At 48.6% G+C, this 24,760-nt stretch overlaps 1 protein-coding gene and 1 pseudogene across 2 annotated transcripts in view; both read left to right on the top strand.

Annotated features, from left to right (window-relative positions):
- TSPAN9 (tetraspanin 9) overlaps window positions 1-24,760 on the top strand; it is a 198,329-nt gene that overhangs the window by 4,652 nt on the left and 168,917 nt on the right. Inside the window, exon 2 of one of the 2 annotated variants that reach the window (XM_023517088.1) lies at window positions 1,589-1,655. The exons of the other annotated variant lie outside the window; for it this stretch is intronic. The gene's annotated coding sequence lies outside the window, so the exon portion shown is untranslated. The remainder of the gene's footprint in view (window positions 1-1,588; window positions 1,656-24,760) is intronic. 2 annotated transcript variants of the gene reach the window in all.
- Window positions 10,971-11,555, top strand: LOC100965113 (annotated as a pseudogene).

Raw genomic sequence — 24,760 nt, 5'->3', positions numbered from 1 at the left:
CCCATATACTGAAGGTGGCAGGTTTGAACCCAGCCCCGGCCAAACTGCAACAAAAAAATAGCCAGGCGTTGTGGTGGGCGCCTGTAGTCCCAGCAACTTGGGAGGCTGAGGCAAGAGAATCACCTAAGTCCAAGAGCTGGAGGTTGCTATGAGCTGTGACGCAACAGCACTCTACTGAGGGCCACAAAGTGACACTTTGTCTCAAAAAAGAAAGAAAAAAGAAATTGGGTGCTCACCATGTGCTGGCATTAAGCTACTACTGTGGGACAGTCAGCCTTGGGGGCCTTGGAAACTTCCCAGGAGTTGAGTAGGGGTTACAGAAGCAGGGCTGGGCTTAGGGAAAGTGAGTCTGAAGAGGGAGTGTTAGGTAGGGAGAGTGGCTGGGTAGCTACAAGAAGTGGTGAGCGGCAGTGAACCTGAGAGGCATTTAGAAGTAGGGTCAGGGCCATTTGTGAACTGATTGGGTGGAGTGGCGAGGAGAGGGTGAAGGGAAATTGAAGCTGGTTCTGTCTGGGTGACTGAAAATGTCATGCGCTTTGCTGTTTCCATTCCATTCTTCCCCTCCTTTGGGACCCTGCCCCATCTAAGCTCCTTTCACGAAGCTTTCCCTGGGCACCCATCCCAAACCTTTTTTTCCCTCCCAACTCCCGTGGCACTTGCTGTCATTTGTCTCCTGGCTTTTATGCACGGCCTTGGGTGATTCTTTAGTGAATTTCACAGACACTGTCTGTGTGATAAATTACAAGAGTCCAACCAGATTTTAAACCTCAGGGCATGGATTCTAATTGCCTTTGGTGATCTCTTTGACCCTGTACTCACTGCTGAGAGGCACAGAATAGAGTGGGTGCAGTGTGGGCCCCAGATGTTTTTACGAATCGTGCACCTTTTAGAATCCCAAATTTGCATCCACAGCATTATTTGTACCCCTGCCCTGGCTTTCTCTGGAGTCATGTTTCTGCAAAGAGTCAAATGTTTCCTGGATATATTCTCACACCCCAAGTTAATTACCCTTTCAACTTCTGCTGCAGTTTTATCTCTCACTTGATGGCCATTTTCCACCAAGGTTTTACTGTTCCACAAGAGTAACTTTGGACGTAGTGGAGATGAAAACAGCAAACTGGCCTGTGCCTTCACATTAGCCTCACAGCGAGTGTGAGTCAAACACACGTCTCAGTAAAGTTATATACTTTTACGTATCTTGAAACTTTGGGTCACTGGTGAGTGGTCACAAATGTAAATGTTAAATCCTTCGATGTCAAGGGTGTACCCTGGGGATGGCAGATATGTGGCGTGGATACTATACTTCTTTAACTGCCCCTAGCAGACATCACTCATCGATTACAGCTGTCTTTCCTGCAGAGGCAGAGCTTGGGTTCTTCTAGTTTAAATGCTTTGCTTACCCACTACCAGCTAAGTGGGATTGGCACAGCAACTGGGCCCTGTTTGCCATTTTTGGCCTTCTCCATTTGTTGAATGAATGGGTTCTTGGTGGGAAACTACTGTTGCAAAGAGTGGTCATTGCTGGACAGAATTCACCTTAGAGTGGCTTCATACCAAAGTGATGACCTAATTTTTTATTTTCCCGCAGGAATATCCTGGGATCATCTTCTATTTTTCAGCAGTCAAAGTGTTTACAGGAAATTGAGAGAAAACAGGTCAGTGTCAGTCTGGGTCTATTGTGTGGTAGGGCCTCTGAAAGTCTGTGTGTTAAAACCCTGTGGCCAAGCACTGGGGTTCATGCCTATAATCCAGCACTTTGGAAAGCCTGGATGGGAGGATTGCTTGAGGCCCTGAGTTGGAGACCTGAGCAATATAGTGAGACTCCTCCCCCCACCATTCTACAATTAAATAAGAAGGAAATTAGCTGGGCATGGTGTTGTGTGCCTGCAGTCCCATCTACTTGGGAGGTTGAGGTGGGAGCATCACTTGAGCCCAGGAGTTCAAGGCAGCAATGAGCTGTGATTGCACCACTGGACTACAGACAAACTCTGTCTGAAGTCAGGGGATCTTCTTGCCCTTTCACTGTGGGTTCGGGAGGATAGAATACGATGTTGACATTTCCTGGGTGCCCTTCAGCCTCACTTTGACTTTATAGGGCCAGGAAAGAATGACTCTCCAAAATTTTCCATTGTTTTCCTTTCCTTTTATTTTTTTTCCTCTCTATGGAATCCCCCTTGTTTCTAATTGGTGACCAATGGTACTCTTAGATTCTTTCTTAGCCTCCGCATTTTTGTAGAGGAAGCCCAGGGAGAGGCCTGTAACTTCCTGCTTCCTGTTTCCTCCCAGCAGGCTTGGGAGCAAGGGTGGAATGGCCTCCCAGCAGCAGGCCAGAAAAGCAACTCCGGGAATTTCAGCCAATCCTCTGTGCCTCTATTTCTCTGTACCTAACTGTTGCTGCAGGAATGCTCCAGAGTCCCCTCCCTGCTCTTCCAGGCTCCTCCTAGGCTTGCACACCCCGGCCCCTGATGAGCTAGAGTAGGCTGAGCTGCCAGGTTGGGTGTGGATGGTGCAGATGCAGGTTCCTTGGGGTACTGCTTATGGACCTAGGCCTTTTTATGTTTTAATTTGTATGCATTTTATCCCCAGGGCTTCTGCCTGCTGGTTACTTTGTCAATCCCTTACCTTCCATGAACCCAGTGGTGTGGCTGGCAGTGGTGCCAGCTGGAGGTTTATCTGGTCTGTGAGTTCCAGCAGGGACTACTTGGTGGCCTAAGAGTGGCCTCATACCTCTTACTGTCCTGCCATGCTTTGCATGTTATACTTAGGATGCATGTTTTCATATTTGTCATCATCATCAGCCACAGTTTTAGACCCTTTACATATGTCCGCAACTAATTTAACTTAATCGTATTAAATTGCCATTTAAATCTCATTTAATTTTCACAAGAGTCCCTCGAGGTGGCTGTCATTTCGTTGCAGTGGCAGCACCTAAGGCCAAGAGTGCCTTTTTAGTGTCAGGTGGCTCTGACCGAGGTGTTTGCCTTTCTTTTATGTATGTATAAATATAAATATAAATATAAATATATTTGTTTATATGTATACTATATTTCTATCATAATTGTACATATACACTATTCTATCGTGTTTACCTTTCTGACTGCAGACTTGCGGCCTGTTCTCATCTGCTCTCTGAGTCTGCTCCAGGTCCCTCCCTGAGTCCACTTGTGGCAGGAATGTGTGAGCTCCCGTTTTAAGTCCTCCCTTCCTCCTCCCTCCTCCCTCTCCCTGGGGCCTGGATGGGTGTCTGCTTTCATTCTGTAGCTCTGGGATTTGGGGCACCGCCTATCATTGGACTGTGCATTGCAGCCGGGCTCGCAGGCCTAGGCCGAGGAAAATCAGATTGGTGAAGATCAGGAGGCAGGGAGGGAGGGACCCGAGGATGAGGGCATGGCAGTCCTGCTGCACAGCACAGTCTGTCCCATCCCAGGTCCTGTGGGGCCTGTTCCTGGTAGCTGTCAGACAGAACTTGGTGGGGAGCTCCCCAGGAGGCCTGTCTGGCCCTCGGGAGACAGTTCCTCACGTCACCAGCCACTTCTAGTCAGGTGACTCGTGTCCTTTTGTGTGTGTGCATTGGAGCCCAAGGGAGGGAGACCTGAGGGAAGGCCTACACACAGCAGCTTCTTCTCTCTGATGCCTGTGGCCTCCAAGGGCTTTGGTTTTGCCATTTCTTGTCATGCTCTTGAGCCTTTGGAGTGTTGACCTGCTCTGGGGTGGGAGGTCCTTCTCCTGGCTCCTTCTCCTTCCTCTAACTGCTGTGTGACCTTTGGCAAGTTCATTGCTTTCCTTAGACCAGTTTCCTTACCTGCAAGGCTGGAGGCTGGCGATCTACTGCTGAAGTTCCTTCTGGCTATGAGGGGGGCTGAGGGAGTGTGCCTGGGTTGTGGCTTCCAATCCTGGGACTTTCCTAACTCCTTTTCCTCTGGCCTGGAAGTGGATGGTACTGGAAAGACCAAAGTTAATGAGTAAACCAGGGGCCCTGATTTCTGACAGGGGCCAAACAGGGCAGGGGTCGGGGGCAGAGGTTGTTCACAGAGATGATTGCCCACCCGTGAGTGGCAGGTTAGGGTTAGGGGTCTGCTGGCTGGCTTTGTCCTGTGCTGATGGCTCTGTTGCTACCTTCATTTTAACTCTGTCTCCTGCCCCTGCCAGATGCAGTGAAGAGTTGGAGGCCTCCCTTGCTGGACTCCAGCCCTACAAGTTAATAATTCCAACTTCAGTTATAGCCACAGCATAGTGAAATATGACTGCCTGGTGCAGTTCGGCTTCCCAGCCCCTTTGCCTGCTCTTGAACCAAAACACAGAAACTCAGCCTGAGCTACGCTGGGGCTCTTGAGAATGGGCAGCAGACAGAAGAGTCCCTCTGCCAGCTTTGTGAGCTTCACTCTCCCTGTGTCTTAGTCTGCACTCTGGAGCCAAAAGTGTTAATAGATTTTTAAGACATTGTTTGGTAATACCTGTGCTTTGTGTTTGCCACACCCCTTCTTTCTGTCTTGCCTCATACCCCTCTTATAAGTGGGTGGCTAGAAATTGATGATATATTGATTATTCACTTCCTGAAAGTCTTGTAACCATTTCTACTCTTAGTGGCCAGAAGTTAAAGCATCTGATCTTATGATGGCAACAGGAAGGGATGGGATGGAGAATAGTCATCCAGGGTGTTTGAAGAGGTAGGAAACTCAGGGTGTTCTTCTGGAGACCCTCCCCCTTGTTGGAAAGGCTTGTCCATCACTGTAGGAAGGCTGGAGGGTCCTGTGGTCTCTGGTGCAGGATCTAGGTGAGGCCTTCACCTGGGCCCTAGTAGCTTAGGGCTGCTGTTAACCATCACAGTAGCCTTTGTGCAAATTTGGAAAATGGCCCTTCTACAAAAAAAAATTAAAGCAAATGCAGGCGGGTCATGAACAAGATAGGTTCTGTAGTTCGTTCTTAAGTTGAATTTGTATGTTAAGTTGGAATAGGTACACTTACTTACTACCTGTGATAGTCTCCATTTGTGAGTGTTATACATCTTCCAGTTAGATATTTGTACCTTGGGGACTCATAGTAACTGCCGTTCGTAAGTGCGAGTTGCACACAAGTCAGATGTTTGTAACTTGGGGACTGCCTATATATTATTGTACAACTGGAACAAAGTCCAACTCTGCCTGGGGCAGCCCCCTTGGGCCCTGGTGGGTAGTGACCCTGGCTGTGTGCCCACTGTGGGCACACCTCCCCCAGTCATAGGGTGCACTTGTTTCTGGCAGCATACATAGTCTGGTCCTTCTACTCCTTATGAGGGGTGTCTAGTTCAACGTTGGGGAGGGCCTTGAAAGCAGTGGATGGTGAAGTGATCTCAGGGTCGGGGAGTGGTGGTTGGTGCTCAGAACAAGGTTGGAACAGGATATGGCCTTGCACACTTGTGAGTGTTTGTGTGCTTCCCTAGCATGGATGTGATTGTGTGAGTGCGTGTGCTTGTCCTTATGTGTGTAGCTAGGTTGCCCACATGGGTTTGTGTGGGAGGGTATTCTCCTGCATTGTTGTGGGACTCTGTGGGGAGGCCCCCTGTGCTCTCTCCATAGGTCCACCTATCCCTGTGATGTGAGTGCCTCTTCCTTAGAGGGCAGGGTAAAAGCCCAGCGCAGTACCTGGTAACCCTGCCTGTGGCATCTCCTCTGGCCATCTGTCATGGTGTGGGGACTCAGGCTTAGGGTCTCCAATAAACTCCCCAACAAGCCTGGGGGTCATGGTGCCAGGGTACAGATCCTGCCTCTGCAAGTCCCTGGCCCTCCTCTGGGCCAGGCCTGATGGGAGGGATTGGAAGGACAGGGTGCCTGTCTGGGTTTGAATGGACTGTGTATTTCTGGGTGTGTGAACATGCAGAGTGACATGTTTTGTTTTAGAGAAAATGAAGTAGAGGTCTGGGCTTGCAATTTTCCACTTGTCTTAATCCTGGGAGATTCTAAACAGCTTTGTTTAAAAACTGGACATGTAGATTGCAGAGACCTGAGTGAGGAAGAGCTGTTGGGTCCCCCAGGAAGGCAATTAGGTTTGAAGCCAGAGTTTGGATCTGTTTGACCATTATAAGTGCTGTCTGTAGCATGTGGGACCTGGGGGGTAGGGAGTGGGGCTGACAGCATCACCCACGGCATGAGTCACTCTAAATTTGCTGCCAGTTCAAATTTGCTTCCACTGACTTACTGTTGGGGATGGGTGGGGTTGGGGAGGAAGCTCCAGCATCCTGGCTCTGGGCAGAAGAGAGAGAGAAGGGGGTGGGAACTACCTGTCTTGGCTCCCTATACACCTCACAGCTGGTGGCTGTGACAGTCTCCTGTAAACAGCAGTTAGTGGCCCAGTGCAGGGAGAATAATGCAGGAAATGGTTCTGTCAAGGGCAAGGTTGAGTGGAACTTCATCCAGGATTATAGATAAACTCAGTAAAGATGGGGCTGGGCCTGAGGGAAGAGTGGGATTTAGGATTATGAAGGAAGGGATTCTCTGAGTGGTTGCAGGAGTGGCTTGGGAGGTTAAGGTCAGGGTGAAGACAGGCCTGGCGTGGGTAGAGTGGGAAGAGCTTGGCTGCAGGGGAGGGTGAGCCACCTGGGGGCCCACACTTTGGAGGTTGCCAGTGGGGAGCTCCTGTTGGACCCTGAACAGTGGAATGAGAGGATGAAAGGGGTGTTATAGGAAAAATTAGCTTGTAGCAGAATTCAAGGTGAATTCTTAAAAAGCATCTTTTTTTTTTCCTTGCAAAAATAGTATAATCTCATTATAATATTCAAACATTATATCAATTGTAGAAAGGGAAAATCTCCCATAATCCTAGCCTGTTGAGATAATCACTGTTAATACCTTGGTTTGTGTTCTTCCTGGATTTTTTTTGGTGATAGACTAGCATCCAGCCATCCATCTATTTATTTTCTTGATTTCCATAAATAGAATTGTTTTCGACTTACTGTTTTGCCACTTCCTTAGTCCTCTTTCCACATCAGCGCGTATGAACAACCTCGTTCTTCTCAATAGCTGCATAGACTTACTGAATGGGTTTTGTTTCAGTTATCTCTCCTGCATAATAGACCACCCCAACCTTTAGTGGATTAACACAGCCACCCTTTTATTTGGTCCTGATCCTGTGAGTCAGCCATCCAGACTGTGCTTTGCAGTCTCGCATGAGCTTATTAACTCAGTGGCAATCCGCTGGTGGCTCTGCAGGCTGGGACTCTCCAAGAGAGCCTGCCTCACGTATCTGGTGACTGGTGCTGGCTCTCAGCTGGGCCTCTCCCTTGCTGTGCAGTTTCTCACTGTCATGGAAACTACCCTTTTAGGTGAAAACAGAATCTAGAAGACCTCTTGAAGTCTAGGCTCTGAAGCATCACAACATAGTATCTGTTGACTGCTGGTAAAAGCAAGTCACAGGACCCAGCAAATCTGTGGGGTGAACAGAGTCTCTATCTCTTGGTGGGAGCACAAGTCAAGTCACGGCAAAGGGATGTGTGTTCAGGGAGGGAAGGGCATGGGTGTGCAACCCCTCCCTGTGCCACAGAACAGAAGAATTGGAATATTTGCAAGTAGGTTTTTGGAAGATAGTGTAAACCCCTTTTCTTCCCAGCCCACTGTTGCTCCCAGATGGATCAACTAGGGAAGTTGGTAAGGGATGCTTATCTTCATGTTGGGTTGGAGTATTGTTTGAGGTGGATTCGGAGGTATGTGTGTGTGGTGGGGGGCTAGTGTTTGGGCTTTGTAATAGCCAGTGTCTCCTGCCCTAGGGCACCTAGAGCTGCAGCAGTGGAACCTTTCTGCCCTCTGAAAGTTGCAAAGAGCAGCTGCTGATTTTCACGGCATCTCTGAAGAATGTGAGTCAGCGAGTAATAGGTCATTAACAAAGCCAGTTAGGCACCCGAGGTCCAGGCCTCTGCTGGGATCTCATTCATTCATTTGCTCTACAGATAACTGCGTGGGCTGTGCTCCCGGCTTCTCGCCATGCCCTAGCCTCAGCTGTGCAGTGAGAGGGCCTGGACCTAAGGGATTCACAGACTTCACTTTCCTTCTCAGGCAACTCACAACAGACCTGACATTTTGACCTCCACAAAGTGCTCATTTTTATAGTTTTCTCTTCTCATCTGCCATGGAGGCTCTTCTGTTCCTGTGAAAAGTCACCAATGGCAGGAGGAGGATAGGAGGCGACCAGTTGTTAACGAATCTCCAAGTCCTAGTTTGGAGAATGCTGTAGTGGAGCTGCTGGTGGAGATGCTCTCCCCAGCCCTGGTGTCATTCATCAGACTTCCCTCTCCCTGGGGATCTGAGGCTGGACTGATGGAGTCCACTGTCTTTACACAACATTGTTCTTTTGCCTATTATCCGCCTGGTGGTTTGTGCACTCATCAAATAAGAACAAAGGCAGAGTGGGCTTTTACATTTGAAAACCCTGTGGTGTTTTATTGTCTCCCTACTCTCTCTCAACATCTCTTGGAAAAAAAATATTTTGTGGCTGAAAAGGTTCACTGTGAAAGCGTCCTGCACCTCCTGTGGCTCAGTCTCTGGGCTGCTGCCCTCAACTCTGCTGGGGAGAGCTGCCGGAGGGAGCCCAGCGAGAGGGGTTGCTGAAGGCTGCGATGGGAAGGGAGCATGGCCTGGCCCTGTGCCCCACTTGGGAGCTCCCCGATGTATCCAGGTGACTTAGGGGTGCTGGTGTTGTGCTCCTATTACAGGATTAATGAATTTGATCAACTTCTGGGCTTTGTATTTACCAGGGGTGGATGTTGAGGAAAACATGCAATGCTGACTCTGCAAACCTTTGAAAAATCTGGCGAAGCAAGGCAAGAAATCTCAGCAATTCCTTTTGGCCAAAGGATTGGAAAAACCGATGGAGAGCCTCAGCATACTTTAGCTGTGCTAGTTTGAGGCACATTCTAGGTAAATGCCCTGTAAGCAGAGACCTAGGGGCCCCTCTCTGATTCCTGGCTTCTCTGATCATGTCTCTACTCCCCCATTGCCCGTTCTCATTGCTGTGAGGTGGGTTAAAACTTCGGCATGCTTAAGGATCGTATGTCACTGATTCAACAAGTAATTATGGAGCATTTTCATTCCTCAAGGGCCCTGAGATGTCTTTTGGCCCAGGTGCTCTGTGTGATAGCAGTTTCAGTCAAGTGTAGGCTTAGGTCAGTCCCCAACCCTCTGTGTGACAACTGCCTATTTCTGTTTTATCCATTTCTCTCATCCCCCTGCTGCCCTATTTGGTTCTTTGGTACCGGTGACACCCAGGAGTGGGCTGTGAAGGCAGCAAGCCAAATAGTAAGGGGTAAATTGCTGTCGAGGCAGCCAGAGCCTTCCATGTAGGACCCAGAGGAGATGCCTGCTGTGACCCAACTGGGGAGTCTCACTGCTATACTACTTTGATGTTACCCAGTTTCATCTGCCTTACCTGCTGCTTCTCCAAAAGGACTCTCCATTGTTTAACAAATTTGGATGTCCCTGTAAGGACAAGGATAGCTCTTCCCTGAGCATGCTCAGTGGACTATGCTTGAAGGCTGAGGCCTTTTTCTTGCCACAGCAGTGGCAGCATCTCTGGAATAGGTGTGTGGCTTCCCCAGAGGGGTCGCTCTGCTGGTGGAGAGGGAGGTTAGAGAGGGGCAGGCAAGCCTCCCTGCCATGACTACAGGGCTGGATGAATTGGTGGGTGCTTCTAGCTTGCTTGTGGCCTGGATGCTGCAGGCTGGAAACGATGGACGGGGTGGGCCTCTCTCTCCAGGGAGCTCACATCCTGATATTCCGATTGAGCCTGCTGAAGGGGGAGCACTTAGAGCCTGGGGCTAGAGGCCCTGAAATGCTCACATTTTCTGCGAATTCTTCCAGGGCCACTGGCCCTTGGGGGGGCTAATGCTACTTGTACGCCCAGCTGGTTTCCTGGTGTATGTCGCAGCTGGCTCTGGTGCTACTGTGCCCATCAGCTGAGGTGGATGGACTTGACTCTCTTTTTGTAAACCAGGAGCTGGGGGACAGTTGATTCTTTTTTTAAAAATTGAGACAGAGTCTCACTTTGTTGCCCTTAGTAGAGTGCCATGGCATCATAGTTCACAGCAACCTCAAACTCTTGGGTTCAAGTGATTCTCTTGCCTCAGCCTCCCAAGTAGCTGAGACTATAGGCGCCTGCCACCAATGCACTTCTATTTTTAGAGACGAGGTCTTACTCTAGCTCAGGCTGGTCTCAAACCTGTGAGCTCAAGCAATCCACCTGGCTCAGCATCCCAAGTACTGGGATTAGAGGCGTTAACCACTGCGCTTGGCTGGGCACTTGGTTCTTGTAACACTTCCTCCCCCCCTATCCTCAGGCAAGGGAGAAAGTAGGGGGTGATTCTTTAGACAGCAGGGCCTTTCTTTGATGAGGGCAGATAGTGTTCCCTGAACCAGATACATTAAGCTCTATGCTCTGATATTCTTGCTAATGGCCTGGAGGAAAGAAGAAATTAGAGAGTAGGGTCTGGTCTCCAGTCAGACTCGGAGCCCCTTCAGGGCAGTGGGGAGGGAGTCAGCTGCAGATCCTAACCCTGCTGCAGAAGGTGAACAGAGGCTCAAGGTTGCCTGATGGCCACCCCCTACCCTAACCTTGAGCTTCTGTGGGGAGCTAATGTCTGACTTGTAGTAGGAAGGGGAGAGTGAGTTACAAATATGGAAAGGAACTTGGCTGGGCCAGCCACAGTTTGAGGGATTGAGGGACACCCTCCCCCACCTTAAAATTTCAGCTTCCTAGGGGATATATGGCATACCTCCTGGACGAAGCGCTCAACTACAACTTGGACTTTACCTGACAAATGCAAACAGTGTGGCCTAATCGTATGTACCCGTATAGCAGTCTGAAATTTAAAATGAAATAGTCGGTGTCTGGCTCCCCCTCTCACAGCCATTGCAGTACATTGAGCTCCATAGAGACAGCACTGGGGCAAGTGAGAGCCAGACGGGCACTGGGCGACTCTGTGCTTCTCTGAGGAAAAATAACTCAACATGGGCAAAGGAGATCCTAAGAAGCCGGGAGGCAAAATGTCATCATATGCATTCTTTGTGCAAACTTGTCGGGAGGAGCACAAGAAGAAGCACCCAGATGCTTCAGTCAACTTCTCAGAGTTTTCTAAGAAGTGCTCAGAGAGGTGGAAGACCATGTCTGCTAAAGAGAAAGGAAAATGTGAAGATATGGCAAAGGTGGACAAGGCCCGTTATGAAAGAGAAATGAAAACCTACATCCCTCCTAAAGGGGAAACAGAAAAGAAGTTCACGGATCCCAATGCACCCAAGAGGCCTCCTTCGGCCTTTTTCTTGTTCTGTTCTGAGTATCGCCCAAAAATCAAAGGAGAACATCCCAGCCTGTCCACTGGTGATGTTGCAAAGAAGCTGGGAGAGATGTGGAATAACACTGCTGCGGATGACAAGCAGCCTTATGAAAAGAAGGCTGCAAAGCTGAAGGAAAAATACGAAAAGGATATTGCTGCCTACCGAGCTAAAGGAAAGCCTGATGCAGCAAAAAAGGGGGTCGTCAAGGCTGAAAAAAGCAAGAAAAAGAAGGAAGAGGAGGAAGATGATGAAGATGAATAAATAAGTTGGTTCTAGCGCAGTTTTTTTTTCTTGTCTATAAAGCATTTAACCCCCCTGTACACAATTCACTCCTTTTAAAGAAAAAAAATTGAAATGTAAAATAAAATAAAATGAAATAGTCTCGGATGAAAGGAGAAAAAACAAAATTCAGCTTCCTGAAGTCCTGCCATTAGGCATTTGTTCTTTTGAAGGCTCCCTGGTCTTCAGGGTTCTTCACTGTATGTGGAGCTATGGCAGTAGCTCAGTGCTGCTTTTGGGGGTGACGTCTAGTGGTAGGGCTGGTCCATCCACAGCCTCATGCCTTTGTCCCACCCTGCCCTGCATTGCAGCCCAAGGAGCAATTCTCCTGCCTTTTTCTTTTTTTTTTTGCTTGCAGCTGTCATTGTTGTTTTGGTGGGACCAGGCTGGATTTGAACCCATCAGTTCAGGCTTATGTGGCCGGCGCCTTAGCTGTTTGAGCCACAGGCGCTGAGCCTCCCCTGCCTTTTCCTTCCACAAGAATTTCAGCAAAGAAGACTCCAGAGGGCTCCCCACCCCTTCAGAGACCTCCCTGCCCCCTCCAGAGCCTGACACTTATAGAGGAGAAATCCTCATAGGCATTTGCAGGACAAAGGTGCAGCTTTAATGCAACACCTAAGAAGGCAGTTTCTATTTTGTGATGGTTGGTGGCTGTCTACATCAAATATCTCTAATACAGTCTTGATTTATGACCAGAACTGAATGATGACACGGGTGCCGCTGTGTCCTAGACTCAGCCGTGTAGGGGCTTCTCTGTGGACCCGGGTGTTTCTGAAACCCTGCAGCTGGGACTCCCCACCCTCCAGGACTCCAAACTGTGCCCTTGCTGCCTACAGGAGAACTGACTTATAGGCTCAGGGTTCTGCAGCCCTCACTGGTGTCCTTGCATAGGCAGGGACATTGCTAATGTCTCCCTTAAATCTCTTTGGCTGTACATTATCGCTTTATTCTTTCCGAAGAGCAGAGGCCTTGATTTCCCCTTCCCTGGTGCTTTTCTTGTTATCTCACTGCCTGGCACCCGGTGGACACACCAGTGTCTTTTGAATGAATGAATGCCCCACTTGTGGTCTAAAAAGATGTGTTCCTAATCTCGTCCATTTCTCCAGGACACTTAGGTCACTTGCTTGCTTTAAAACCATCCGTCTTCATAATTGCAGGGGTTTGAAACGCCTTGGGAGAGGAGGCAGGGATCTTTTCCTAAGTTAGGAGCTCCTGGTTAAAATGTGCTTGGTCCTGGGGGGGATGGTTATGCTGCTTTCCCCAGAGGAGGCAGAGAGACCTGGAGGGAAGGAGGCTCTGCTTAGCAGTTTCATAACTGAGAGGACTAAGGCTGGTTTGCCTTGTGTTTCCGCCCAGTTGAGCAGAGGAGGCTGGAGCCAGGCTTTCTAGACTCTGACCTGGATTCTGGTGCTTTTGTCCCCCTCTCCTGCCCCTGCCTGTCACTGTCTTCCTCAGCTCTGCCTGGGGCGCCTCAGAGGTGACCTCATAGAGCCTGTGGGCAGCTTTGTCGGAAAACATGCACGCACCCAAAATGGCCAAATCCACGAGGACTTGAGAAAGGCACGTGTGGGGTTATTTTGGGTTTGGTGGGCCGGGCTCAGATCTCTCTGGCATTCCCGGCCACTGGCCTCTGAGAATTGACCAGAAGGGAAAGATGATAAAAATTGAGACTCCCAGAATAGCCCAAGAATTTGCTCATTCTTAACCTCTAGGAGGGTTTGCCCAACCCAGAGCCCATTGGGAAGATGGGGCTGAGGCAGGGAGTGTGGCATGGAGGGGGTGGGGGAGAGAAGGAAAGTTCAAGACCATTTCCTTTTCCTTCTTCCTGAGACTTTCCCAGATGAAGGGGTGGTAAGCACAGTGCATGGCTCAGGGCCAATCTGATAAGGCAGCAGGATTTAGAGCCCAGAGGAATGTTCCCCCCTCCCCATCCCTGCCTCTTGGCCTCTTGGGGAGTTGCCTGGTAACAGCCCTCAGCTAGCTTGGTGGGTCAGTTTCTGCATCTTTTGACTATCTTTATTTTTCTGTCCTTTTCAGAGCAAGGTCAGGGTAGGGACAGCTCTGGCCTGGGATCCTTACTCATCCCTGATCTCTTGTTCACTTCTCCAAATTCAGGTGGAGAAACACCCGTTGCTCAGTGCACATGAGGGAGACTGTTGAGCACCCCCTCTCTGGAAGCTTAGTAGCTCAGTGACACTGGGAATCTGTCTGTGCCTTTGAGTTAGAGGGGACGTGTGGAGACAGCAAATGCAGACATACATGGACGCATGGCATGGACCAGAGCGGTGCAGGGTACCAGGGTGCCAGGGGATCGTGACAGGCAGAATGGGTCAGCAGAAAGCACAGCCCACTGGGAGTCAGGACCCCCAGCTGGCCTTGGGCAAGTCATGTTACTTCTCTGGGCTTCAGATTTTTTCATCTATCAAGGGTGGGGTTTATAATTCCTGAGGTCATTTCCAGCTTAAGAATGCTTTTGAATCTTCTGAGATGAGTAGGATGTTTTTGTTGCAGAGGAGAGTCCAGCTTGGGGTCCCATTTGAGCTGGGTTGGCCTCTTATGGCGAGGGGCAGGCTGAGGGCTCAGATGTCACAGCTGGATCTCAAACCTCTCTTCTGTTCTCTGTACCCTCCTGCTTAGGAAACCTGCAAAGTCTGCCTTTAGGTTCAAAAAATCAACTGCACTTGTCTGGTAGGGGGGTGGAGGGTTCACTGCTTGGCCTACTAGGGGAGGTCCAAGGGAATGCTCCCGTTGGGCCTCATTGTTCCCCACTTAGAGCTCCTTTGTCCTTTTTGTTACTGTAATACCAGGCTACTGGTTCTCATCTTCTTTGGTGCAGTCAACCTTGCTTGAAATGCCTCCGTCCATCTTGCTTTTGTTTATCTGCCCCCCCCTTTAAGCAAATTTGATAATTCATTCAGCTGTTGTTTTCTTTAAGGATTTTTTTCTAACCCCATTTCTCTCTTTTCTTTCTAGAACTCCAATTATATGTATTTTAGACTGATATTATCTTGTAGGTTGCTGAACTCTGTTAATTTTTTTGTCTTTTTTCTTTTGGTGCTTCATTTTGAATAGTTTCTACTGTTTTTTTTTTGAGACAGAATCTCACTATGTTGCCCTCAGTATAGTGCTATGACATCACAGCTCACAGCAACCTCAAACTCTTGGGCTCGAGCGAGTCTTTTGCCTCAGCCTCACAGGTAGCTGGGACTATTAAGTGCCTGCCATAATGCCTGGCTGTTTTTTGTTGCATTTGTCATTGTTAGTTAGCTGGCCCAGGCTGGGTTCAGAGCTAGCTTTGAACCTAGCCAACTATGTGGCTGGCGCTGTAATCATTGTGCTACGAGCGCTGAGCCAGTTTCTACTGTTACATCTTCAAGTCTTCTGCAGTATCTAGTTCAATGTTAATTAATTCCCTCAAGTGTATTTTTCATTTCAGATATTATATTTTTCATCTCTAGAAGTTCTATTTGAGCCTTTTAAAAAAATCTTTTCTTTCTTTTCTCATCATGTTTATGTCTTTCTCTACATCCTTGAACACGTGGAGCATACTTATAATACTTGTTTTTCATCCTTAAATGCTACTTTTATCATCTCTGTCATTTTGGGGTCTGTTCTATTAATTGATTTTTTTCCTCCTGTTTATGGGCTAAATTTTTCTGCTGCTTTGAATGCCTGCTAATTTTTGAATGCATGCTGGACATTGTGAATTTCATGTTAATGGGTGCTGGGTTTTGTTATTTTTCTTTAAATAGTATTAGACTTTATTCTGGCATACATATAAATTACTTGGGATCAGTTTCATACATTTGAGATTTGTTTTTAAGGTTTGTTAGGCTGGATCCAGAGCAGCCTTTAGTCTAGGGCTAATTTAACCTCCCTACTAAGGCAACACCCTTCTGAGGACTCCACCGAATGCCCTATGTATTACGAGGTCTCTCTGCTCTCACTGGTGGGAATGTGAATTCTTTCTGGCCCTTTGTGTGCTCTACAGATTGTTTGGCTTATTGTTTTCTAGTGGTTCTTTTCTCAGTCTTGTGGAATTTTGCCCAACCTGTATGCAGATCAGCCAGAGGTTCCAGGGCACTCTTCTGCAGGGCACTCTTCTGCAGGGCACTCTTCTGCAGGGCACTCTGCACTCTCTGTGCAGTCCCTTCCTCTCTGCATTCTGCCCTAAACTACCCAGCCGTATGCACTCTAATTTCTGTCTCCTCAACTTGGTGAGACCTCTGGACTCCATCTGAATTTTTCCTCTCTGAGTTGCTGTCTGGAAGCTGCCTCCAGGCAGTAAGTCGTTCCCTTTCTCTCAGGAATTATAGTCTTGTGCTGCCTGTTGTCTAATGTCTGAAGTAGTTTCCTGTGTTCCTTCCAGTTTTCTAGTTGTTTAAGGTGAGAGGGTAAATCCAGACCCTGCTGCTTCACCATGGCTGTCAGCAGGAGTCCTGTGTTATATTAAGACTCAACTCTAGGCATCATGTTCTTTCTTGATGTCATCCTTCGCCAACTGGGCGGGTGCCTCTAGTAAGACCCCTTAAGAAGTACGTTCTTTTCCCCATAATTTTTTTTTTTTTGAAACAGAGTCTTACTCTGTCTTTCTGGCTGTAGTGCTGTGACATTATCATAGCTCACAGCAACCGCAAACTCCTGGGCCTGAGTGATCCTCCTGCCTCAGTCTCAGAAGTACCAGGACTACAGGCATGCACCACTATGCCCGGCTATTTTTCTATTTGTTTGTAGAGGTGGGGGGTCTCCTTCTTGCTCAGCTTGGTCCTGAACTCCTAAGCTGAAGGGATTGTCCTGCCTCAGCCTCCCAGGTGTGATCCACTGCATCCAACCCCTTTCCCTGTAATTTTATCTGGTTTTGTTTTTATATGAGTTGACTGTCTCCTTGAGCAAAGAGATGACATGGCATTTTTCTCATTATCCCTTGTACCAAGCTCAGTGCTTGGCATATGGTGGGCAGCTAATGGTTGTTAATTGCATACATAAATGAGAATAAATGGAAGAAAATATAAGCTAATTATGCCATGTGATTGTTAAGAAGAACAATACAATCCCTGGTGTGGCACTTGGCTCACAAGAAGTCAGACCACATTTGTAGCCCTGGGTTTACTTAATTCTGGTTGGGACAATGGCAAATCTGAAGTCATCCAGAGAGGGTGTCTACAAGGGTGGAAATTACACTAGATGGAAGTAGGATGAAGGATTTGGGATTGTTAACTTTGTCTGGATGATTTTTATGGAATGCTATGGGACAGGGGACAGTCTCCCAGCATATGTAGCTTTGATGGCCAAACCTGGGACCCACGGGTGAGAGGTTCCAGGGGATTAGATTTGAGTCCTACTCTGAGAGGAACTTTCTAACGGTTAAGCCATCCAGCAGAGTAGTGGGTCTCCAGGAGATACTGAGCTACCCATTGATGCTGGGATTTAAACAAAACCTCTGTGTCTTTTGATCATAGATGTTGTGTTTGGGATTGCCAGGTTAGATGTAATGTTGCATGAGACAACTTCTACTTAATTCTAAGTCTTGCTCCTCCTGCGATCATCTCACCTTGCAGACTCCCATCCCCAGCCTACACATGCACATTCAGGAAGCACACCGGAACGCGCTCCTTACCAGCGTTTTGTGAAACAGCATTCCCCTCCCTCTCCTTTCTTGCCTAAAGTGGATTTCTTCTCAGGGACTTGGGGTTGAGTCATAGCCGTCCAGTGTCTGTGTCCTCATCGTTCTGACTTCAGCCTGACTAGCACCCTTGATCTGGGCTGGCCCTGTGTCAGCGCCTTGTTCCATTGTCTGCTGTGTCTGGACACAGAGTGCCTTTGAGACAGAAGATGACTCTGGTTGGCTCATTGTTCATACACCTTCTCACCCACCCACATGGCAACCCAGGAGTCTCCCAGCAAACGTTAGCTCCCCTGCTTCAGCTATGTCAGTGTTTAGGAATATTGCTCTGCCACTCATGACCTGCTTTTTTTCTTGTTTCTCTGGGTCTCATGTCCCTTCCTCTGGGGCTTCCTTTTCCTTGGGCTGGAGCTCCCAAGGATGTGTCACCACCCCACTATATGGACAGCCCACTGTACACTCTGGAGATCAGTTAGCAGTGGTGCTGGCAGATTTCTTGAGAGAATCTTCACATTGCCCTTTGCTACTTTTGAGTTGGCCTCCAGAGGGCTCCAGATAAGGTCTCACCCAGGAAGGGTAGGTGGGTGTGCAGTGAGGCGGCTGCAAGAGGGGAATGGAGAGGCTGCCTCTGAGAAGGGGTCGTAAGCCTAGGGACCCTCTTGGTTGGGCCCAGTCTTTTGCTTCCCTGAAGCAGTTGCCCAACCTCTTGTGGAGGGAACCTTTATCTTGGGTAACTTACGAGCTGTGGTAGTTTGCTAGGGAAATACATGGCACCTGTCTGCCTGCTTAGTGTTTCAGCATCAGTTTGCTTGGCCCCAGGGGTTGAGAGTAAAGTCACGGCTTAGGGGGTTCTGGGCAAGGGTTTTGCAGACAGCAGGCCTGAGGTGAGGGAGTGCACCATGAAGGCCTGGACCTCTGTGAACCTCTGTTCCTGGTGGGCTCCTCTTTCCTTCAGCTTGGCTGAGCCAGGCATGATCGTGGATGTGAAAGAGGGGTCCTGAACTGGGGACTCAGGATTCTCTGGTCTGCTTAGCTTTGGCCACCAGACAAGTTGACATGAGTGAAGTCTCTGTATCTTCCTCTGCAAGATGAGAGGGATACTCGCTTCTTGGGAGCTGGAGGAAGGGCTCATGTGTAAGACTGTCTTCAGGGTTCAAGGCTCCTGGCTTCTTGGAGAGGCTTGCCCTGGACTTGGTATCTTTCTCAGCAGAAGCTCAAGACCTTTTGCAAGTGAGAGTCCTTTTTTCCATAGTTATTTGAGGGCTGAATGTTCTGAGGTGCTCAAATGCGTTTGGGCTCAAAGAGGGCACTCTGGGGGAGCAGGGGTATTGCCATTTGTATTCACTGCTGCATGTCCAGTGCTCAGAAAGGCATCCAGCACAAAGTGGTCACTCGGCTAATACCTGTGGAGTGAACGAGTGAGTCCCAGAGAAGGGAGTCCCAGCATCCAGGTGGCCACGACGGTGCTCGGCTCACCTTGTTCATTTTATGGACTAGGAAGATGAATTCCCACGGTGAAGCACGTGGGAGAGACTGACTTAGAACCTGGGCATTCTGCCCCCTCATTTCCAGCTTGTTCCAACAGTGGGTCAAGAAAATAATAAAAACAATGATGTAATTACAGCCAGTATTGACTGAGTACATTGTCATGAGCTAGGGAGTCGCAGTTTTGGCCTATTTCTTAAAGAGAAGTTTCCTGAACCTGTTCTCCATTCCCTGTGGCTGTCTTTACCAATTCCCTAGTGTCCTTCTCAGAATACATTTGGCTGTCCATGTGATTATAATTAAAGTATATTCTCTGTTTTCGTCAGCCTTATCTGTGGTAGCTGTTGTTGGCATCCTATTCTAGGTCCACTAATATTTTATTCAGGATTTTTATACTGGTTATCTTTCTATCCTCTCCATGGTTATCTGTGTGGGATTTGTTCATTTATGCTTTTGCCAAGCATTGTTTGAACACTTATGATGTGCACACATTTATGGTGGGCACCAGGGATTCAATAGTGAACAGGACTGGGTCTCCCTGTTCCAGGACCTCAGGCCCAGCTCAGCTGGACTCTTCAAGGCAGAAACTGTTTATCTGTGAATCTCTCTGTGGTTTCCCATTCAGCACGCAGGGCCCACAAACTGGGACTGAACGTTGGCCCTAGGATGCTGCTGGGAGAGATAGTTATGGGGGCTTTCATTTCTGCAGGGCTCCCCACCTTGCCAAGCATGAAATACTTAGTCATGGTCTTACTATTGTTACCTCCTGACAGTGACTTTGAGAAGTGTCTGCAATGAGGACTGTCTTGGTCAGAGGAGGCCACCAAGCCTCAAAGGACTGATGCCTTGTAAGTGGGAAGGTTGGACTAAGGCTTGTGTTCCAGTCCTAGCATCTGCTCAGTTCACTGTTGAGTGTCCTAAGACTCATTCATTCTACACATGTTTGAAGGGCTCCTCTGATCCAGGTAGGCTTTGGATCTGCAGGAGTGAAGAAAAATCCCTGCCCACAAGAGCTTGTATTAGGTTGAGGAGACAGATAATAAACAATGGAAATCTGGGGTATATTGGGTGGTGGCAAATACTATAGAGGAAAGAGAAGCAGGGAAGGGGGCAAGATGAGCCAGGGGTCAGGGAGTTCAGAGGCCTTACCTAGGAGGTGACATTTAAGGGCGTTGGGTAGAAGGTCGTGGAGTGAGCCTTTGAGTGTCTGGGGCAGGTGCCTCCCAGGGCAAGAGGTGCAAAGGCCCCGAGGAGGAACACAGGGAGACTTGTTCTAGCCAATACACTGGATGGGGTGGTTACAGACTTGATCACACAGGGCCTCGAGGACTGTCATAGAGCTGTAGCTTTTTTTAGCAGGGGAGTTGGGAGCCTCAGATGGATTTGAGTAAAGGAGTTACATTGCATTTCAAAAGGGTGGCCTGGCTGCTGGGTGGAGAACCAGCTGAGCCACAGCAGCAGTATTTGTGGCTGTCATTCCCTACGTGTTAATTGAGTGCCTGGCGTGGCATGGACTCTTTATGTGTACATCTGGCTTAATTCTCACAGCCACTTTATTACCATTTTACTTGGGAGGAAGCCGAGCTTCAAAGAAGTTAAACATTTTGTCCGTGGCTGCAAAGCTAAAAGCTGGTGGAGCCGGCTGTTAGCTTAGGTCAGCCTGATTCCAAAGTCCATGCTCTGGACTGCTGCCCCTAGTTCCAGGGCGAATGGACCAATTGTTTAGGACAAACAGTGAGCAAATGTCTGGGTGTGACGGCTAGGCTGACCCTGTGCCTGGGCTTTAGCTACTCTCAGGTGTCCTACTGGTCACCGAGGTGGGGATGGCATGGAGGGCAGCCCTCTCTTTTAATTCACTTGTTTGGTGGAAGGAAAAGTAAATTGCTTCCAGATGAGGGAAGGCTGCTGCGTGGGGTGTGGAATTTGCCCTGTCTATAGACAGCAGCCTCTGTGGACCCGCAGGGCCCTGTGTCTTTGTGTTGGGCCCCCCAGACGAGCCTGCTACTAGAGTCCGGAGCAGTCCAGAGCTACTGACTTGGGCGCAGGCAGGTGGAGGGCCCCTGCAAGAGAGCCTTCTTCTCCCCTGGGGCAGAACCTCCCTGCGTTTCTGAGTGAAGTCAGGGCCAAAATGCCCAGTCTTATCCCTTTTCTTTCAAGTAGTTCAGATCACTTTCAGATTGTCACGTCCATAATCCTCATATTTATGGCTCCCTGCGGAAGTAGGGAGGATTTTTTCCTTGTCTTTAAGAAATATGCTATATGTACTATGGGGTGGGAAAGCTGGGGTCAGACAGTGAGGCTGGATGAGAGGGGCAGGTAGGGAGAAAGTGAGCCAAGAGGGAAACTGGGCCTTCTGGATTTGGGGTTGTTCCTTTTCTATTAGCATGTGCTTTGGTGGGAAGTACGGTTGGGTGGGAGCGAGTAGCCGTCTTAAGGAGTGAATGTGGCCTTGGGGGCCCAGGCCTTCTCTGTGTAGCTCACCCCCCAACGCGTTCTCTCTCTCTCTCACACACACACACACACACTTCATGCTCATCATACTCGCACATGTGCCACACTCCACTCTTAACCTTACAGGAACATTCACGCGTACAGTGCACACTTTCTACCCTTACCCCCAGCATGCACACTCACTCTTGCACACAGGCTTATCGTGTGCCTGGTTACACTGGCTCTCACAAGTGCCCGCTCACATGCTTGCCCTGTTCAGCCATGCATATGCCCTGTCATACCCTCAGGAAGGTTCTGGGGTGCACATAGCACATGTTTGTACCAGCAGCTGGCATGGGAATTTCTGATAGCAGTGGAGTCCCCAGGGTACTGGCCTTTAGCCTGTCACATCCCATTGTCTTAGTTTACACCTCTTGTGTAAGAACATGAACTTGGAGAATCCAAGGGCATTAGATCTGTGAAACAAGCAAAGGGAGAGTCTTAAGAGAGAAGGCAGCCCCTCTGTTGGGCTCCCTGGCTGCATAGTGCCAGCCTGGAGCTGAGTTCTCCAGCGCGGAGTGTGCTCCTCAACCTTAAATGTCTACCATTAGCACGACCAAGACCTTGACAGCAGAGCTGTGGGGCCCTGGGGAGGGAGGGCGCGTTGTTCAGCAGGGTGAAAAAGGATCCTTTTGGGAAGGAAGGGCTCTCTGTTAGCTGCTCAGACCCCAGGGGGTTACCAGCCACAGAAGCAAAGCAGACAGGCCCCTGACTTTGTTTCTATTTCCGAATTCTTGCTGTCGCCACCACTGCAGAGCACAAAATCATCGCAGGGCTGTGGAAACACAATTAGACTTGAGCTGAGGGCAGCCTCCCCCGGTTGGAGTGGGGGAGGGGAGGCTCTATCTAGAAGGCTGCCTCCATAAATTTGAGTTAGAGTAGTGGAGGGCCTGACTATTACTCGTCCATGACGGTTTCTTCTGACCTCAAAGTCCAGCAAGTAAAAATCTGCATGAAAACCGGAGGCATGCCAGGTAGCACTGCAGGGAGCTGGGTGGTCTGGAGACATACGGTGTCCCCAGCCCATTTGACTACCTGGCCAAATGACCCTGAGCCTCCATTTCCAGCTTCTGGGCTCAGGCTTTCATAGGTGGGTGTGGGGAGGGGAGAGGGAGGGACCATGCACAGTGACCCCAGGCCAGCCCCCACATCTCAGGTGCTCCTCATCAGTGCTGCAGTGCGTGCCTCTGGTTTGTTGGGCTCCCCCTTTCTGTTTTGGGCACTGGCTTCATGGTGGCCAATGCCTTATGGGACTGGCAGGCTACTCCAGGGACTTTAGGTCACACTCAGAGCCAGGCTTTTGCCTCAGTGCCCCCATTCTTCATTCTCAGATTGGTTGTATTTTATTTATTTGTATATCACCTTGTTCTGGAAAAGGTGATTAAACTAAATCCAGATACATGCTAACATCACCAGAGCTACTGGAGCATGGATTTGCTCGTGCCTGGCTTGAGTTTCAAATGTCAGTGGATTGATGGATTGTGAGAGGTCCCCAAGCCTTTGCACACACTCCTGCTGCCTGGACCAACATTGTGCTGTTTATCCTTTACTTATCCTTGTGGATTCAGTTTAGATGTCACACTAATTGTCCCCTGCCTCCTCCTTACTCTGCCAGGAACCTTCGTTATGTGCTCACCCCTGTGTTATGTGTTGAAGGTGTGAGAGGAATCCTACACGGTCTCTACCCCAGAGCCTAGTGGGGTAGACAGTGGGCAGTCTGGCATTTATAGAGCAGGGTGATAAAGGGGTAATGCAATGGACCCCATAGTAGGTCCTCTGTTAATATTTGTTGGCCTTGCAAATCTGAAAGGGTATTCATTCTATATTCAAAATATTTACTGGTATTTTGGCTTGGTACAGGATTCAGGCTGGGTTTTTTATTTATTTATTTGTTTTGAATGCCAAGGTATTGTGGAGAAGTCTAATTCTGATTTTAATCCTTTGTAGGTAGCATGATCCTTCTCTCTGGAGTCCCCTGTGTTCTGTGTAAACAGTCTGCTGTGCCTCTCATGTTCTGAAATGTCATGTACAACGTGCCTTAGTGTGGATTGACTTTCATTTAACATGTCGGGTATTTGCTGATCCTTTTAATCTTGAAAGAAATGTTATTTGGTTCTGGGGAATTTTCTTGTTTCCCTGATGAAGCAATTCAAGAAAAATTTCTCCTTTTTCTCCTTTCTTTTGAAACTCCCGGAATTTGGATATTAATCTCCTGGGTTGATCTTATGAGGTCTGAAAATTAAGTTTGCAAACTTGTCCTAGAAAAGGGGCTACATACTTTATTGTTGAATATCTCATGGTCACCTTCAAGGTACTGCCCTTGGGAAGCTATGGACCAACACCAGTGCCTGGTCCACCCTTCAAAGCAATTGTGAAACTCGTTTCCTGGAAGGATATCAGAGCTGTCGTCATATGAGGTCTGACAATTAAGTCCTCAAACTCATCCTAGAAAAAATACTACACACTTCATTGCTAAATATCACCACCGTTACCAGCTGGCCAAGGGGAGGACTTCCAAGATACCTGCAGTGATATTCAGCAATGAGGTACGTAGCACTTGAGGATGAATTTATGAACTTAACTATCAGACCTTGTATAATTTTATTGTCTTTCCTTCTCCTCTCCTTTCTTGGATATTTCTTCAATTTTATCTTCCTCCCTTCTATGAAGTTTTTAATTTTAGTTAGCATGTTTTTAATTTCTAAGAGATTTTATGTTTTCTAAATATTCTTCTTTCAATAGCACCCTGTTTTGGTTGCATGGATACAATATCATCTCTTGTTCCTTGGAGGAGATTAATGATAGTTTTATTTGGGGGAGGAAGCACTGTTCTTCCCTGTGTGTGTGTGTGTGTGTGTGTGTGCATGCGTGCGCGCGTGTGTATGTGTGCATATGTCTATTTTCTGTCTTTCCTCTGAACACTTTCTTTAAGATGTATTGTGATCCTTCGAAATCTGCTTACATTTGAGTGTTAATGAGGGTGTTAATGAGGTCATTGGAAACTCTGTGTGTGTGGCTTGTGGATTCTGGGCCTCATTTAGGGTGATCTGGTTGTCCTGTTTTATTTAGGAACCTAATAAGTTAATCTCCTGGGTACTTTCCTGGTACTCTCCTGAGCCGTTAGGATTTCCTGACTACCTGGAAGGTCTGAGACACTCCCTGTGCCCAGGAGCCTGATGGAGGAAGAGTACAGGGTCTCACTTTCTGTACTTAAACCCACCCTGCCTTCCCTGTGTCTGGTTTCCCTTGGTTTCCGCTGTCTACAGATGTTGCTGGTCCCCACTCTGTGATGTCCTGTCTTACCCTCTCCAAAGAAAGTCCACTCCTGGGTCTTGTGCTGGTGTGGAGGAGGGACATTTACCTGGCTAAGGGCAGTGGGGGCAGGGATCTGGGGAGTGGGACCGTTTCTAAAGCAGATGTTTAATTTGCCTTCCTGTTTGCAGCTCTCCTGTGCTGCCAGTCACTAAGCCTTTGGGGAGATGGGGGGCTCCTTGGTGCTAATGGGGTTGCTGGTGCTTTGGGATTCAGCTAGCTTCCCTCCCCTCTCCTCCTCTCCCCTCTCCCCTTCCCTTCCTCCTCTCCCCTCTCC

The sequence above is a fragment of the Otolemur garnettii genome, unplaced genomic scaffold, assembly GCF_000181295.1.
Source record: "Otolemur garnettii isolate 467f Iridium unplaced genomic scaffold, OtoGar3 scaffold00104, whole genome shotgun sequence".
Taxonomy (NCBI): domain Eukaryota; kingdom Metazoa; phylum Chordata; class Mammalia; order Primates; family Galagidae; genus Otolemur; species Otolemur garnettii.
Note: the sequence above shows the minus strand (reverse complement) of the source record. Positions and strands in the feature narration are given on the sequence as shown.